General features: G+C 47.7%; 1 protein-coding gene across 2 annotated transcripts in view; it reads right to left on the bottom strand.

Annotated features, from left to right (window-relative positions):
* Positions 1-17,825, bottom strand: part of LOC124554063 — a 172,475-nt gene that overhangs the window by 114,866 nt on the left and 39,784 nt on the right. The gene's annotated exons all lie outside the window — the stretch shown is intronic.

Genomic DNA, 17,825 nt, shown 5'->3' with positions numbered 1-17,825 from the left:
GTGTTATTTCTGCAGCGGTTTGAAAGTTTAACTTTAATTATAGTCATCCTGTACATGAACTTGTCTTGTCCAAGTCCTACTTATCTACATAGTATCCATCACGTTCTATGGCTGCAAGCCATCGTTGTGGAAGAGCATGTATTCCCTGCTATTAAAAGCCCTTGTCCTGTACGAGTAGCCATGTTTTCACTGCATGACTGACACTCTCGTCATCTTCATAGTGTGTTCCCCATACAGAGTCTTTAGGCGGCCCAAAGAGATGCAAGTCCGAGGGTGCAAGGTCTGGACTGTAGGGTGGATGACGCAATGATTTCCAACCCAATGGGGCGATGTGTTCCCGGGTTCTCACACTTGTGTGTGGGCATGCATTATCGTGTTGGAGCAAGGTTTATACTGGATTCTTGTCCGATCGAACACATCCGAAACGGTTCTGGAATTTATTCGAAGTCTTCACGTACGCCTCTGAATTGATGGTTAACCGTCTTGGAATCACATCCACGAGAATAACATCATCAAAATCTAAGAAGACTGTCACCATGACTCTTCCAGCAATGATGGTTGTCTTGATTTTTCTTTTTTGTGGTGAATGAGGACGATGGCACTCCATGGACTGCCTTTTTGTTTCCGGCGCAAAGTGGTGCATCCAGCTTTCGTCCCCTGTAACGATCCATGACAGAAGTGTGTCTCCGTCGGTTTCTAAACGCTCCTACAATTCAGATGAAATGGTCTTTCTTTGAATCTTGTGGCCCGCTGTGAGCATTCGTGGAACCCTTCGTGAGCACCTCTTTGACTATCTGAGAGTCTCCATCATTGCAGACGCACTTCCAATGCTGACCGACAACTGTAGAGCCAGTCGTAGAGTTGTGATGCGTCGGTTGGCACGAATAATGGCATCCGCATGATTCAGCATGTCTTGATCAGTGGCTGCTACAGGACGTCCCGAGCGGGGCTGATCGTGGAGCTCTGTTTCTGCATTTCCCGAGGCTCTAACTTTCTTTACCCATCACCCAACTGTACTCCTATGAACTGCAGCATCGCCAAACACTGCAAACAAATGTTTATGGATGTTCACCACGGTTTCTGTTTCTGCACACAAGAATTCAATAACAGCACGTTGCTTGTAACGTGGGTTGTATGTAGAAGCCATTTTGATGCTGTACTACGGCTCTGCCACTTGCCAGAACGGTTCGAAACCTCCCGGCGCAGGGAACAAACATCAAATGTGAAGCACCCACTAGGACGTTTGTCTGTGTATTTTAAAAATTTTAAAGAAATGTGGGACGTTAGTTACTGAACTACACTCGTACATTGTTGCAGAGACTGCGGTATAATACGCGCTGTCGCATGTAGCCACAGTTACAAAATGTGTTGGAAACGTTTCCCATGTGCCTCATCTCATCCGTGTACGCGCTATAGCGTGCTCTGTGTGACACGTCCGCACTGGCCAGGCTCCACGCGGACAGTGTCACGGGCAGCACGGATACACTGTTCCAGTGTCTCCACATCTGGAGTGGGCTTTGCCTACATGATGCTACTGAGATGACCCCCTAACCAGAAATCGCACGGGTTGAGGTCCGGTGAACGAGCAGGCCATGCGACTGGAACCCCCCCCCCCCTCCCTCCCCCACCTCGCCCCCATGTGACCCACCAACAAGAGAGGACAAGACTGAGACGCGTCCGGGCATTGGCGGCGATGTTAGCTGGAGCATCTGCAAGTAGTAGCCGTATAATCCTTCGAATCATCAACGGCACTTCTTCCAGCAGGGGGGATAAAGTCAGCCACAAGAAGTTCCGGCCTGTTATGTGTCTTGGAAGGAAGATCGATCCCAAAATACGGTCGCCAGTTATTCCAGCCCACACATTCCGGCTGCACCGATGCTGGTCATTCGCTGTCACCATACCCTGCAGGTTCTGCATAATATGCCACAGATGACTGTCTGGAAAGTTGATGATGCCACTCTACGTAAAGGTGGCCTCATCTGTGAATAGGATGGATGACACAAATCCCAGAATCGTGATTGCCAGTCGGAGAAACCAGTGACAAAGCTGATCCCGATGTGGAAAGTCTGTCGCTAGTAAGCCCTGCACACGCTGTGACAGGGTAGCAACAGTTGTCGTCTAGAATGTCCCACACGGTCGTCTGACGCACCCTGTACTGGGGGGAGGGCAACTTTATGGTACAGACACGGTAGTCGCCTTCCACAGTGTTAGTCACGTTTTCGTCCAAGTCTGGTGTCCAAACATTTGGGGTACGTCCTTCATGATTTCTAGCTTCCTGAAACGACCCCGTCTCAGACAAACGGTGAAACACTGTTGCAAACATTGAGAGCTGTGCCAGAATGAGGTTTTCGCTCTGCAGCGGACTGTGCGCTGATATGAAACTTCCTGGCAGATTAAAGCTGTGTGCCGGACCGAGACTCGAACTCGGGACCTTTTCCTTTTGCGGGCAAGTGCTCTACCAACGTAGCTACCCAAGCACGACTCACGCCCCGTCCTCACAGCTTTACTTCTGCCAGTTTCATTGAGAGCTGTGGTTGTTGGCAGGAACAGATCTGATACAACGTTACTTCCAGCAGCCCGTTGCTATTTGCCTTTCCGTAAGTAGACACCATGTCGGCAAGCTCTCGATTCGAATATAGGAGCATTGTGAATGACGCTCCATCACGTCCACTACAAGGTGAATCAGCAAGAGAAGTGAATCGGACATAACGTTACCAATTACTGTGGCTTGAGAGGGTGCTAGGGCATGACATCCGAGGAACAGTACCACCCTCTAGGAGGAAACCACGCGTACTGTGGCTGCATGCTACAGTGCGTATTAGACCGCATTCTCTGTAACAAAATAAGTGACCTCTAGCATGGAAACCATGCCTTTCCGTACATAAGTCCGTTAGACTGTTTTTGTTTCGTATCCTCTCATCGATCGATCCCTAGAGTTTGCACATGGTGGTAAAAATCACCCTATATAAAGGAGAAACGTTATTTAACATTGTTCCCAAAAATCTCTAATAATTTACGTCAAATTTTTACACAAGGCTCTTATAAGCGATTGGAAGAACATAGGCTACACATTTTCTTAAACAACAATGCACATATTTTTCTGTTAAAACCGAGTCCGAGAAAGACAGTGCTGTTCTGTGTTATGAAAAGTGTGGCTTCGACTTCTTTCTCCCAGATGGCTTTTGTTACGATAGCAGAACTTTTAAACCATTACACAAAATTTTTATGCCTCAAATATTGTTTCTCAGGGAATATAACTTTAAACAATACATGTCTACCGAACATAGTGCTGTTTTGTTTTCTTCCTCGAAGTCGGATTTCACATAAACTTGTATGATCAGAAATTTGTATTTCTACCTTATAGGCTAGTGATTAGAATACTGTTATGCAGTGTGAATCATCCTAAACTTTGTAATGCTATTTGTCCGTGGGTTAAGACTGCGATTTAATGTCACTGAAGATGCTCCCCTCACATATCAAGCAGCTGTAGAGGTCTCTCTTGTACCCCAGATACCAATCATCGTAACCGATCTCTCCATTCATTTTAAGTCAATCAACATTTATTTTGCAATAAGAGAGAATGCTCACGGTCTGGCATACAAGTACGTTGGAACGGATCTACGATCAGAGTGTTTGTACCGTCGTGAACTGTATGTACCGTTTCACTGACACTTGGCACACAGTAGCACAGAAACTAAAATTTTACTCTGTAGTATCAGGGCATAGGCTACAACAACTATTGTACAAACAACAGTACGTAAGTATACAGGATCAAGCGAAATTCGCGCACTCGGGCTTCGCGGCCCACCACATATACAGTAACTACCTCTGTCAACACACACATCCAGCGCTGTACGGTTGGTGCTTCTGGAGGCGAACCACGGCCGAGTTCTACCGGCGGTGCCTGAAAGGCGCACTCGACGCACCAGCAGACGACCAGCAGTACCTGCCGCGACTAAGGATAACCGAGGCGAAACTCCTTCAAATAAGGAAACAACAAATGAGAGGCGTCCTCGCCAGAAGCAAGGCGTATGGCGAGGTGGATGAAGAGCCACTCACCGTGCACCACCTAAACAGGGAAAGGGAGAGAGCCGCAGGAAAGTGCGTAAGTGAGCCGCAGGACAAGCAGGGGCAGACGCTCAAGACGGAAACGGAATTAACAAAACAAATCGAAGGCTATTTCCGAGACATGTTCCATCGAGAAGCGACAGACGACGCAGCGACTGCTGGAATTCTGCAGCAGACGAGGAGCGTGCTGACAGGCGCGGACAGGGCGCTGCTGACAGAGAATGTCGACGAGGACGACGTCAGAGAGACTATGGAGACCAGCGCCAGAGCAACAGCACCGGCCGCCGACGGCATCCCGCTCCAGTTCTGCCCCTCGTACTGGGACGTACCAGGAGTGCAGTTCACGGAGATGGTGAACGAGATACTCGATGGGGCGCAAATTCCACCTGGGCTGGCCGAAGGTACCGTAACCCCCATCCCTAAGAGGAGAGCCGCCCGCCGAATTGAAGAGTTTCGCCCGATTACGCTCCTCAACGCCGACTATAAAATAATAGCGAAATACATCGCAAACAACCTGAAATCGGCGATGAGGAAAGTCATGACTCCGTGGCAAACATATGCGGTAACAGGGAAAATATATATTTGACGCCACATGCACCTACAGGGACATAATAGCACAGGCAGCCACCACCAGAAGCGCAGGTGCCATAATTCCGGTGGGCTTCAACAAGGCCTTCGACAGGATCGATCACAAATACCTCTTAGACTCACTAAAGAGACTCGGGTTTGGGCAAAAATTCATCACAATCATCCAAAAAGTACTAAGTACTGGGAGATCGACAGTAATAATCAATAGTTGGAAAACAAAACAGATAAAACTGGACACATCCGTGAGGCAAGACTCTCCATTGTCAATGGCTCTATTCGCTACAGCACTGGACCCGGTGCTGCGGAAACTCACAAATGACATCAGAGGATTCTCCGTAGAAGACAAAGCAATAGCATGTATAGCCTACGCTGACGACCTAGGCATCTTTATTGAAGATCAGGAAGATATTGGCAGAGTAGAAACCATCATGAACACATTCCAATAAGCGTCAGGCGCCCAAACCAACAAACAGTGCTACTGCCGATAGGGAATCAACGACTCAAAGCAGACAGGCAGTGGTACAAAATAGTATGGTACCTGGCGCAAATCTTGAGCATCCCGGCCGAAATTGCGCGAGCACTTAGGAGCGCAGTGTACTACCTGTTGTGGCGCCGAAATACACTCCTGGAAATGGAAAAAAGAACACATTGACACCGGTGTGTCAGACCCACCATACTTGCTCCGGACACTGCGAGAGGGCTGTACAAGCAATGATCACACGCACGGCACAGCGGACACACCAGGAACCGCGGTGTTGGCCGTCGAATGGCGCTAGCTGCGCAGCATTTGTGCACCGCCGCCGTCAGTGTCAGCCAGTTTGCCGTGGCATACGGAGCTCCATCGCAGTCTTTAACACTGGTAGCATGCCGCGACAGCGTGGACGTGAACCGTATGTGCAGTTGACGGACTTTGAGCGAGGGCGTACAGTGGGCATGCGGGAGGCCGGGTGGACGTACCGCCGAATTGCTCAACACGTGGGGCGTGAGGTCTCCACAGTACATCGATGTTGTCGCCAGTGGTCGGCGGAAGGTGCACGTGCCCGTCGACCTGGGACCGGACCGCAGCGACGCACGGATGCACGCCAAGACCGTAGGATCCTACGCAGTGCCGTAGGGGACCGCACCGCCACTTCCCAGCAAATTAGGGACACTGTTGCTCCTGGGGTATCGGCGAGGACCAATCGCAACCGTCTCCATGAAGCTGGGCTACGGTCCCGCACACCGTTCGGCCGTCTTCCGCTCACGCCCCAACATCGTGCAGCCCGCCTCCAGTGGTGTCGCGACAGGCGTGAATGGAGGGACGAATGGAGACGTGTCGTCTTCAGCGATGAGAATCGCTTCTGCCTTGGTGCCAATGATGGTCGTATGCGTGTTTCGCGCCGTGCAGGTGAACGCCACAATCAGGACTGCATACGACCGAGGCACACAGGGCCAACACCCGGCATCATGGTGTGGGGAGCGATCTCCTACACTGGCCGTACACCACTGGTGATCGTCGAGGGGACACTGAATAGTGCACGGTACATCCAAACCGTCATCGAACCCATCGTTCTACCATTCCTAGACCGGCAAGGGAACTTGCTGTTCCAGCAGGACAATGCACATCCGCATGTATCCCGTGCCACCCAACGTGCTCTAGAAGGTGTTAGTCAACTACCCTGGCCAGCAAGATCTCCGGATCTGTCCCCCATTGAGCATGTTTGGGACTGGATGAAGCGTCGTCTCACGCGGTCTGCACGTCCAGCACGAACGCTGGTCCAACTGAGGCGCCAGGTGGAAATGGCATGGCAAGCCGTTCCACAGGACTACATCCAGCATCTCTACCATCGTCTCCACGGGAGAATAGCAGCCTGCATTGCTGCGACAGGTGGATATACACTGTACTAGTGCCGACGTTGTGCATGCTCTGTTGCCTGTTTCTATGTGCCTGTGGTTCTGTCAGTGTGATCATGTGATGTATCTGACCCCAGGAATGTGTCAATAAAGTTTCCCCTTCCTGGGACAATGAATTCACGGTGTTCTTATTTCAATTTCCAGGAGTGTATATTCAAAGTGGCGCAAGCAACGTGCTCGCTGCCAACGAAAGAACGGGGCTAGGTCTAGTTGATATAAAGACCAAATGTGCAGCCCTTCTACTGAAACGAAAGCTCGCCATCCAGGACAATAACCCTGACAGCGTCACAGCCAACATCATTGGAGGATACAAGCCCGCATCAGGAGAAGCGCCGGTCGATACGCGGCACATTCCCTCCAGAATGCGACACGTCAGGCTGCACTACGCCTACAAAAGTTACGTTCTGGACACCGTGGCGAACCCCAGCCACAGAACAGCCAAGAGAATATGCTGGGCCCTCAGGGGGAAGCCGGCAAAATGCAAAACCGAACACAAACTCCCGCAATACAATTGGAAACAAATATGGGAAACGTTTCGGAAAACGTGTCGCCTAAAAATGCGAAGAAGACATGGTACAAAATAGTGAACAGAACGGTACCAACCAGCCAAAGATTGGTGGAGATAAAACTCGTCGCAAGTGACAAGTGCGACGAATGTGCCACGACCGACAGCCTCGAGCACCGATTCACCTGCGGGAACGCCGCCGACATAATGGGAAGCGTGCCAGCAGACGGTGGCCCACGTCGGCAGAACAGCGCCGGGAAGCACCACAGTGGAGGCGATCACCGCCCCAGGCTGCAACCCACTTCCACGACCCAAGCGACTGGCGGCTCTCCGGATCCTCGCCATGACAGCACACGCCGTCGCAGCTGGCCTTCCTGGTGGACCTCTGGGAGGAGAACGAGACGTCCCAGCAGCACAGGCGCTACCGCGAGAACTGCACAAACTTGCTGCAGATTCGACTGCAGACAGCGACCGCCAGAGTCCTCCCCAGCCTGTGACCCTCAGCACCGCCACCAGCCACCTCACCTCACCACACTCACCACGAGAAGAACGCGTGCACTGACAGTGATTGAGTGCAACAGAAAAGATAAAGTGCTTTCTCCTCTCGCCTCAAATACTGAAGTATAGTAGTATAAATTCTTTCTTCTTAGTGAAATCAGTGATACAAAGTGCTTCTCACCAAACGTCTGTCATGCTCGCAGTCAAATCAGTGTCAAACGTATGCCCAGTAGTACTAACAGTGATTTTTTTCCTCATTATTTGCACTATATTGTCTAGGATACAAGCATTACTTAGTGGAACGTGCCAACTACTCATAATTTTTTGAATGATTTCCTGTACTATGTGCCCTATAAAATTTATATTGTTTACTCACACTTTCCGTTCTGCTTCTCTTATATAATATGACACAATTTTTTTCTTTCTTCTTCAATTTATATATAGTCTGTAGCACATGTAAAAAAAATTCCTTCCACTTCTGCTCCATCTATCATGCTGATGTTTTCCCTCATACTGTCTCACATAACAGTGCAAACTAGCGGAAGAGATCAAACGAGAATACACACTCTGAATGTGGCATCACAAGTGCATGACATACAGAAATTTGAACTCAAAATCAATGTGTCGATGCTACGTATAAATTATTATGCCTGTCCTGCAATGTTTTACCCAAACAAAAAAGACGACAAATGGCCATGTAAAATGGTTCAAGGAACAACAATAAGAGAAACACGAAAAAGGAAACATATATACAAACGAAAACCTATAAAATGACAGTAATGTTAACCAACTCTAGTAATAGGTTAATAGAATGAAATGTTTTATTTTATTTTAAATGTATGGTTACAAAAATTAAAAAGAAGGTGCCAGTGGATAGTGTTTTGGGTTAGCATGCTGAAGGTCGAGTGTTCGATCCTGGGTTCAAACATATGTTTTTTATTTGGTAAATGTAGTCCTGGTGGTACGGTATCTGGCAACTTAATTGTCAACAGCGATTGCAGCGGGTTCTCTGGAAAACATTTGCACTTACATACTACTGTACAATCGTAGAAATGGAAGATTGGTCAGCTTTGAAAGAAGCCTTTTCTACCTCGTGGGCTCGAATTTATTCGCACTACTTCATATACTAGATGCGAAACCTGTTTTCTCTGTACCTTCCTCTAGTGGTCACATTGATTAGCACCAACTATTATTCTTGCCTAGTTCAGGTCCATTACATTTCGTTAGGGCCTTACGTTACCAGTAGGACTAGCAACATGCTTTGCAGATAATGTCCAAACTCGGTTACTGTTTCTATGTGTTATCACCATGGTCTAATTAATTGTTTCAACTGTTTATTTCTTATTTGTCTAACCACGTATATGTTGAGTTCAGCAGTACAAAATGTTGTAAATTTAAGATACATATGACATAAGAAACGGTATATATTACAGTATGAAATGTCAGAATGAAATTATCAAATAAAAAAATGCGCCCCAACCCAGGGTTGAACCCCCAACCTCCTGCACGCTACCCAACACTCTGTGCACTGCACCTTTTCCCTGTTTTTCATTTTGTTCGTTGTTGCTCGTTGTGTTTGGTCGTTTCGGAAATCACATGACATCGGTTCAAATTCGTTGTTGGGCCCTTCATTCTGTTTTTTTTCATTACAGAGGCAAACCAGCTCTCTGACCGAACACACTGAACTACTGTGCCGGCACACGAAGTGCTCAGCACACGTAACATTTGCTGTTAGAGGTAATTAGTAGACATGTGGCTATAGTGTTGCCAGATTGCCACTCTTTAACGTCCTTTTTCTGCCGGATGTACTCCCCGGTCGAAATTTTGTGAGAGACTTTTTTATCCCTGGTATGTGAGGAGTCGCGCTGCAAAGGATCACCCTTTATAATAGAATAGATGTGCTGTATAAATGGGCTCTTTTGCTCTCCTCATTGTGGTCGGTTTAGGTAAGACAGCAAGGCATTTTTAAATAATCAGACAAGTTTTTAACATGATCAGTTTATTTTGCCCTTTCATGAATCAGTAGTTAAGAGAACTACTTCATACTGTTACTTACCACGCAGTGTCCAAACAAACGAGAAATTTGGTATATTCTGCAGTTTTGTAATTGTTTTCTGTAGAAGAATTTACAACAAACTTAAAAACAAAATCCAAAACCTAAAACAAATGAGTCTGTTACTTTCGTATTATATATGAGTTACTACACTTTAGAGCGCCATGCCTCCAAAGAGATCGAAGTAGCAAATTTGGCTGCAGACAAAATTTCCGGAGTAGGATGCATATCCAGTTCCAACGTATATTTAGCGACTGCGAAGCACTGCCGAGTTAGCTAGTCTTTAATGTAACAGTAATTCACCAAAATGTTTTCCTAATAAAGGATGTACCAAAATTCAACGAAAAGAATTCAGAGATAGGAAATTAAGTAGAACGTCGAAATGTTTCACGAGTCATTTGGGCAGTAACAAAAATCTACGGTAAAAATTGCAGCACACATCCCTCATACGTAGACGAAGAAATCATGTTATATCAAAATGGGTCTTCGATCGCTTTGTTTGCATGTTAGCTCTGATTTTCACCAACTCGTTAATGACGGGAAACACACAAGAGCAGAACATTAGAATCATGGGGGACGTGCACTCTTGGCGGCGTCTGATTACGTAGTGCACCGCCAGTGTTTTGTTTTACACGTCCCTGTTGCCACGCGACGTACGTCATTGCTTGTTTTCAGTTAACATCAACTTTTCCTGTTTTCAGTACGACCGATGCCGGCACACAGGTTACTACGTAGAGTTAATCATAGTCGGCCGCTGTGGCCGAGTGGCTCTAGGTGCTTCAGTCTGGAACCGCGCTGCTGCTACAGTCGGAGGTTCGAATCCTGCCTCGGGCATGGATGTCCTTAGGTTAGTTAGATTCAAGTAGTTCTAAGTTTAGGGGACTGATAATGTCAGATGTCAAGTCCCATAGTGATTAGAGCCATTTCAACCATTTTTTTAAGTTAATGACGGACGTGGCTGGTGCAATGGCAGTGTACACAAGTTCAGAGATGGCAGATGCCCGTTTGATGTATGGATCAGCTGACGGCAATGGCGACCGTGCTCAGTGTTTGTACGGGAAGAGATTTCCGGGACGAAGGTGCCCCGACAGGTAAACGTTTGAAGCCCCTGATCGTCGACTCAGGGAGCGTGGGGCGTTCGGGCCTGGTACTCGCGACCGTGAGAGGCCTGGGAAGACGAGGGCACCGCAGTGGGAGGCGGCTGCTGGCGGCGACCCTAGCGTCAGAACAGGATCCTTGTTTCTATGTATTCGCAATACATTACATCTGTCTATGTTAAAGGTCAGTTCCCCTCCCTGCACCAAGTGCCTATCCGCTGTAGATCTTCCTCCATTTCGCTGCAATTTTGTAATGCTGCAACTTCATTGTATACTACAGCATGATCCGCGAAAAGCCGCATGCAACTTCCGACACTATCTACTAGGTCATTTATATGTTGTTTTTGTTGTGGTCTTCAGTCCTGAGACTGGTTTGATGCAGCTCTCCATGCTACTCTATCCTGTGCAAGCTTCTTCATCTCCCAGTACCTACTGCAACCTACATCCTTCTGAATCTGCTTAGTGTATTCATCTCTTGGACTCCCTCTACAATTTTTACCCTCCACACTGCCCTCCAATACTAAATTGGTGATCCCTTGATGCCTCAGAACATGTCCTACCAACCGATCCGTTCTTCTGCTCAAGTTGTGCCACAAACTTCTCCCCAATCCTATTCAATACTTCCTCATTAGTTGTGTGATCTACCCATCTAATCTTCAGCATTCTTCTGTAGCACCACATTTCGAAAGCTTCTATTCTCTTCTTGTCCAAACTATTTATCGTCCATGTTTCACTTCCATACATTGCTACACTCCATTCAAATACTTTCAGAAATGACTTCCTGACACTTAAATCTATACTCGATGTTAACAAATTTCTCTTCTTCAGAAACGCTTCCCTTGCCATTGCCAGTCTACATTTTATGTCCTCTCTACTTCGACCATCATCAGTTATTTTGCTCCCCAAATAGCAAAACTCCTTTACCAATCCAAGTGTCTCATCTCCTAATCTAATTCACTCAGCATCACCCGACTTAACTCGGTCATTTATATACATTGTGAAAAGCAATGGTCCCATAACACTCCCCTGTGGCACGCCAGAGGTTACTTTAACGTCTGTATACGTCTCTCCATTGAGAACAACATGCTGTGTTCTGTTTGATAAAAACTCTTCAATCCAGCCACACAGCTGGTCTGATATTCCGTAGGCTCCCCTGTGGCACCCCAGAGGTTACTTTAACGTCTGTAGACGTCTCTCCATTGATAACAACATGCTGTGTTCTGTTTGATAAAAACTCTTCAATCCAGCCACACAGCTGGTCTGATAGTCTTTCTGCTCTTACTTTGTTTATCAGATGACAATGCGGAACTGTATCGAACGCCTTCCGGAAATCAAGGAAAATAGCATCTACCTGGGAGCCTGTATCTAATATTTTCTGGGTCTCATGAACAAATAAAGCTAGTTGGGTCTCACACGATCGCTGTTTCCGGAATCCATGTTGATTCCTACAGAGAAGGCTCTGGGTTTCTAGAAACGACATGAGACGCGAGCAAAAAACATGTTCTAAAATTCTACAACAGGTCGATGTCAGAGATATAGGCCTATAGTTTTGCGCATCTGCTCGACGGCCCTTCTTGAAAACTGGAACTACCTGTGCTCTTTTCGAATCATATGGAACCTTCCGTTCCTCTAGAGACATGCGGTACACGGCTGTTCGAACTGGTATCCCGTTAGGTCCAGTGGACTTTCCTCTGTTGAGTGATTTCAGTTGCTTTTCTATTCCTTGGACACTTATTTCGATGTCAGCCATTTTTCTGTTCGTGCGAGGATTTAGAGAAGGAACTGCAGTGCGGTCTTCCTCTGTGAAACAGCTTTGGAAAGAGGTGTTTAGTATTTCAGCTTTACGCTTGTCATCCTCTGTTACAATGCCATCATCATCCCATAGTGTCTGGATATACTGTTTTGATCCACTTACTGATTTAACGTAAGACCAGAACTTCCTAGTATTTTCAGTCAAGTCGGTACATAGAATATTACTTTCGAATTCACTGAACGCTTCACGCATTGCCCTCCTTACGCTGACATCGTCTAGCTTCTGTTTGTCTGAGGTTTTGGCTGCGTTTAAACTTGCAGTGAAGCTCTCTTTGGTTCCGCAGTAGTTTACTAACTTTTTTGTTGAACCACGCTGGGTTTTTCCAGTCCCTCACAGTTTTACTCGGCACGTACCTGTCTAAAACGCATTTTACGATTGCCTTGAACTTTTTCCATAAACACTCAACATTGTCAGTGTCGGAACAGAAATTTTCGTTTTGATCTGTTAGGTAGTCTGAAATCTGCTTCCTATTACTATTGCTAAACAGATAAACCTTCCTCCCTTTTATCTACATTCCTATTTGCTTCCATATTCACGGATGCTGCAACGGCCGTATGATCACTGATTCCCTGTTCTGCGCTTACAGAGTCGAAAAGTTCGGGTCTGTTTGTTATCAGTAGGTAGAAGGTGTTATCTCCACGAGTCGGTTCTCTGTTTAATTGCTCGAGGTAATTTTCGGATAGTGCACTCAGTATAATGTCACTCGACGTGTATCTGTGCCATTCACAGCGTGTTCAGGCGCTATCAGCAGCTCATTTTCCCGCACAGGTACTCTCCTGCGATTGGTTTATTCAATAAATTGCAAACCCTAGTTTCAGTGTAACGGTGCTGTTCACAGATGAGGCATCTTTTCATCGAGATCAGACTGTAAATTTCCACAATGGGCACGTATGGACAGACGTCTGGCTTCACGAAACTGTTGAAGCAACTCGTCAACACAGATTTTCTGTCAGTGCTTGGGCTGACGTTGTTCGTGACTGTTTGGTAGGGTCTAAATTTCTTCCACCCAGGCTCAACGGACAAAGTTACCATAATTTCGCAGAGCATGTTGTACCTGATGTGTTAGGAGATGTGACTTTAGCTGTGCAACGAAACATGATGGAGCATCTCCTCATTTTAGTGTTGGTCGGCCTCTACATAACGTCTTTCGTTGGATATGTAGAGATGGATAGTTGCCTGGACTCCACGCTCTTCAGACCTTAAGCCCCATCGAATTTTATTTGTAGTGACATTTGAAAGCTATCGTATATGGAACCGCAGTAGAAGACGTTCAAGAGCCTCCGTGCTCATATTATGGAAGACTGAAGGACCGTATGCAATATTCCAGCGGTACATCAGGGGGTCCGAGATTCACTATGACAATGCATCAGGGGCATATTGAACATCTCCTGTGAATTGCATGTAGTTCTGTCCATTTGTGTTTCCCGTATTAATAAGTAGTAATATGGAAACAAAGTGTTTCCAGACTCATGTTCAAAAAAAACAATTTCATCAGCTACATGTGAGGAATGTGTTGCGGCGTAACCACAAGCGCCGGCATTAGGATGAAGAACGCAGGAGCAGAGAAGCCAGTGAGAGGACGTCGAGCTCGCTGACTAGGACCGCACCACGACAGGAGCGGCCTCTACAAGAGGAGAATACAAGCGCCGCTCCTGCCAGCCTCGGCCGCGCAGTACCAGCACAGCAGCAGAGTCGTCACCCTAACTGTTGTACTGAGACAAGTGCCTCGTATCAATAGCTTACATGCACATTGTATAAAGCATGTAGCCCATCGTCTGCGACACATACAATACAGAGTTAAGTATTGTCAATCTTCTTTATTGTAATAAAAACTATTAATGTGATTTGCTTGAATTGTTGTACAAACCACAGCAGCACCCCGTCTCCAGGCCACAAGAGCCCCATCGGGGCCATCCGACCGCCGTGTCATCCTCAGCTGAGGATGCAGACAGGAGGGGCGTGTGGTCAGCACACCACTCTCCCGGCCGTTACGATGGTTTTCTGAGACCGGAGCCGCTGCTACTCGGTCGAGTAGCTCCTCAGTTGGCGTCACGAGGCTGAGTGCACCCCGAAAAATGGCAACAGCGCACGGCGGCCCGGCCGAGAGCGCTTAACTTCGGTGATCTGACGGGAACCGGCGTATCCACTGCGGCAAGGCCGTTGCCGAATTGTTGTATAGCAATCCGAGAAAGGAGCATCCTTTGGGCATCCTATAAGAGACGAGTTGGCAGGACAACACAGAATGTGTCCTGTGATTTGTGTTAAGCATTTTTGTTACACCCTGTACGATCCAATGCATAAAAACTTTTTCTCAATAGTGGTCGAAGATGAGTCTTTCTGCGAAGTCATTTGGACGCAATTAATTGGCTGAAATGCACTCCAGTTAGTCATTGGATGTTTTTTACCAGCCATCCGATTCCGCCGTCACCGCAGTAGAATGATCAAAGAAAGTGTATGCACGGTAGCGCAGAATATTATTCGGAACCGTATTTACTCTACAATGTACACATTCATTGTAGGTGGTATGGGCAGAGAGTCCTAGGAACTTCACTGCGCAATTAGAAGTTTACTTTTTCGGAACCCCATAAATGTTTCTGACTGCAATGTATATGCTTGAAATGTTGCTCAAAGGTGCCTACAATCTTCCTCTGTAGTGGTGCAGAAGTGGGCCGCCCTCCGAAGTCTCCTTCTGGCTCAACGACGTGTCCAACAGCGAGGTATCGACACGGGCGAAAGAACGGCCAGATCTCAGCAGAAGTTCACGTGACTTGTAAAGTGGGTTAATGATGTCACACCGGCGCCCAACTCCACCACAACGCTTTCCAACGCAGCCGTGGTCGTGTCACAAGATGAGAAATACGTCACAGCCCTTAAACACTTACGGCTCTCGGACTGACGTTGGGGTCGGGTGTGCCTTCGTCATCGACACCCGTGTCTTTCGATATCGGCTTCCGGCACTCTGCTCGGTATTTACAGCAGAGCCCTTCGGCCTGTATCGGGCCACGGAGTACATCCGGCGACACAGACTTTTCAGTTGTGTCCTCTGCTCAGACTCTCTCAGCGCCCTTCAAAGTCTACGTGCGCTGTACACCAGCCATGCCTTAGCGCAGCAGGTCCAGGAAGAAATTCACTTGCTCACTCTTGGTGGAACCAGTGTGATGTCTATGTGGGTCGGTGGCCACATCGGTCTGCCAGCAAACGAGGCTGCTGGTGCTGCTGCCAAAGCTGCAGTCCTCGTACTTTACCTGAGCCGGCTAGTTCCTGTATTCCCTCCGATGATGGCTGTGTTGCCCCCTGTCAGGAGGTGGTGTCCCTTTGACATCGCCAATGGTCCTCCCTTCACGGGAATAAGCTCCGGCTTATTAAGCCTCTCCCAGCGGCTTCGACGGCCTTCTCTCGGCCCTCCCGCCGGGAGGAGGTCATTTTAACCAGGCTGCGTATTGGGCACTGACTTTTTAGCCATCGTCATTTGATACGTGGCGCTACCCGACCACTTTGTACAAATTGTGCCCAAGTTTTGAACGCCATTTCCTGACGGAATGCCCATTTTTTAAGCGTTTACGTTCCCGCTTCGGTTTGCCGTCTGAGTGATCCGCCGTTTTAGCCAATGACGCGCTGGCTGGCGACCGCGTTTTACTTTTTGTCTGCCAAAGCAATATGGCGAAGGCAACTTAATTTTTAGTTTTTCGACGTCCGTTTCTGTATGTTGTCTTTTTTAGCCCTTTCTCCACGTCGATGTTTTTAGCTGTCTTCTCTTATGTCAATTGTGACTGACATATAGTCGTTTTTTAACTCCTCTTTGTCTTCGTATTCTAAAGATCTGACCTGAGCGCGTATGACCCCAGTTGGTTTTTACTCCATAAAGCAATACTAAACCACAAAGCAAAACATTTCGCTCCCTCTTTTTGGGCCCCTGCGATTGAGGTCAGAAACGCGACGGCCGGCGTTGAAATCACGCGGTTTTCTTACGACCGACCCAGGGAAACATTTCAGACACGCTGCCGCTTAGAGTGAAAAGGGGAAAGCCTCAGGGGGGTAGCACAAAGGGCGTCAATGAATCCACCCCTTTCCCTGGGCCGTTGTTTTCTACACATTTCGCAGTCGAAAACGACAGCTAGATATTCTTGACTATCTCTGACAGTGCTGACGCACTCGGACGTTTCAGTCCTTCTGCATGGACTCTGTAACGCTGCAGCTCCATTAAATTCAATCGCACCCCTTTTTTAGTGCAGTGCTGCCGCTATTTTCTCTCTTGTGTACAGGGTGGACCCACATTCGACGATATTCGAACGTGATCCGAAGCAGCCAAGGGCTTTCTATGCTAATGTTTGACACACTCCTCTGCTGTGGTCACACAGAGGTGCGACATTCATACAGCTGAAGATAAAACGGTAAAGCATCCCTCGAAGACCCCGCAGTTTTCCAAAACCGTCGGTGGCACCTGCGCACATGTAGCGAAAATTTTAAAAATGCATCTTCATCGAGGAAATTTGTGAAGCAGCGTGAGGCGCCTACAGGTAGGCAACCGTTTGACACAGCTCTGAGTACAGTGGTAACACCGATTCCAGAAGTTAAGCGCTGTCGGGCTAGGCTAGCACTTGGATGGGTGACCATCCGGTCTGCCGAACGCTGTTGGCAAGCAGGGTGCACTTAGCCCTTGTGAGGCAAACTGAGGAGCTGTTTGAATGACAAGTAGCGGCTCCGGTCTCGTAAACTGACATGCGGCCGGGAGGGCGGTGTGCAGCCCACGTGCCCCTCCGTATCTGCATTCAGTGACACCTGTGGACCGAGAATGACACGGCGGCCGGTCGGTACCGTTGGGCCCTCCAACGTCTGTTTGGACAGCGTTTCTCTCCAAAGGCTCATTTCTGATTATTCAATATATGTAGGCGGGCAGCTTTGAGTGTTTTACCGAAATGGTGGCTCTTGGAGGGACGCTCCGTCATTTTATTCTCACATGTGTCAATTTCATACCCCTCTATCATCACACCACAGGAAGGCGTGAACTGAAAAAAGGGTAGAATTGAAAAAGTATAACAACCCTCTGATTCTTCAGATGACGTTCGAGTTTCGTTGAATCGTTTCCAACAGCCCTATTGGCTCCATCCGGGAAACGAGCAAAAATTACGGCGCTACCTCAGTCCGAAGGGGTGCGATCACGCCTTAGGAGATGCAGCTCCACAATGTTCATACAGAAGGACTAAAACGTCCGAGTGTGTCAGTAGCGTCGAAGTTTGTCGAGAATATCTAGCTGTCGTTTTCGACCGCGAAATGTGTGGGAATTAACGCCCCAAGGAAAGGGGTGGGTTC

Source organism: Schistocerca americana, chromosome 11, assembly GCF_021461395.2.
Source record: "Schistocerca americana isolate TAMUIC-IGC-003095 chromosome 11, iqSchAmer2.1, whole genome shotgun sequence".
NCBI lineage: Eukaryota > Metazoa > Arthropoda > Insecta > Orthoptera > Acrididae > Schistocerca > Schistocerca americana.
Note: the sequence above shows the minus strand (reverse complement) of the source record. Positions and strands in the feature narration are given on the sequence as shown.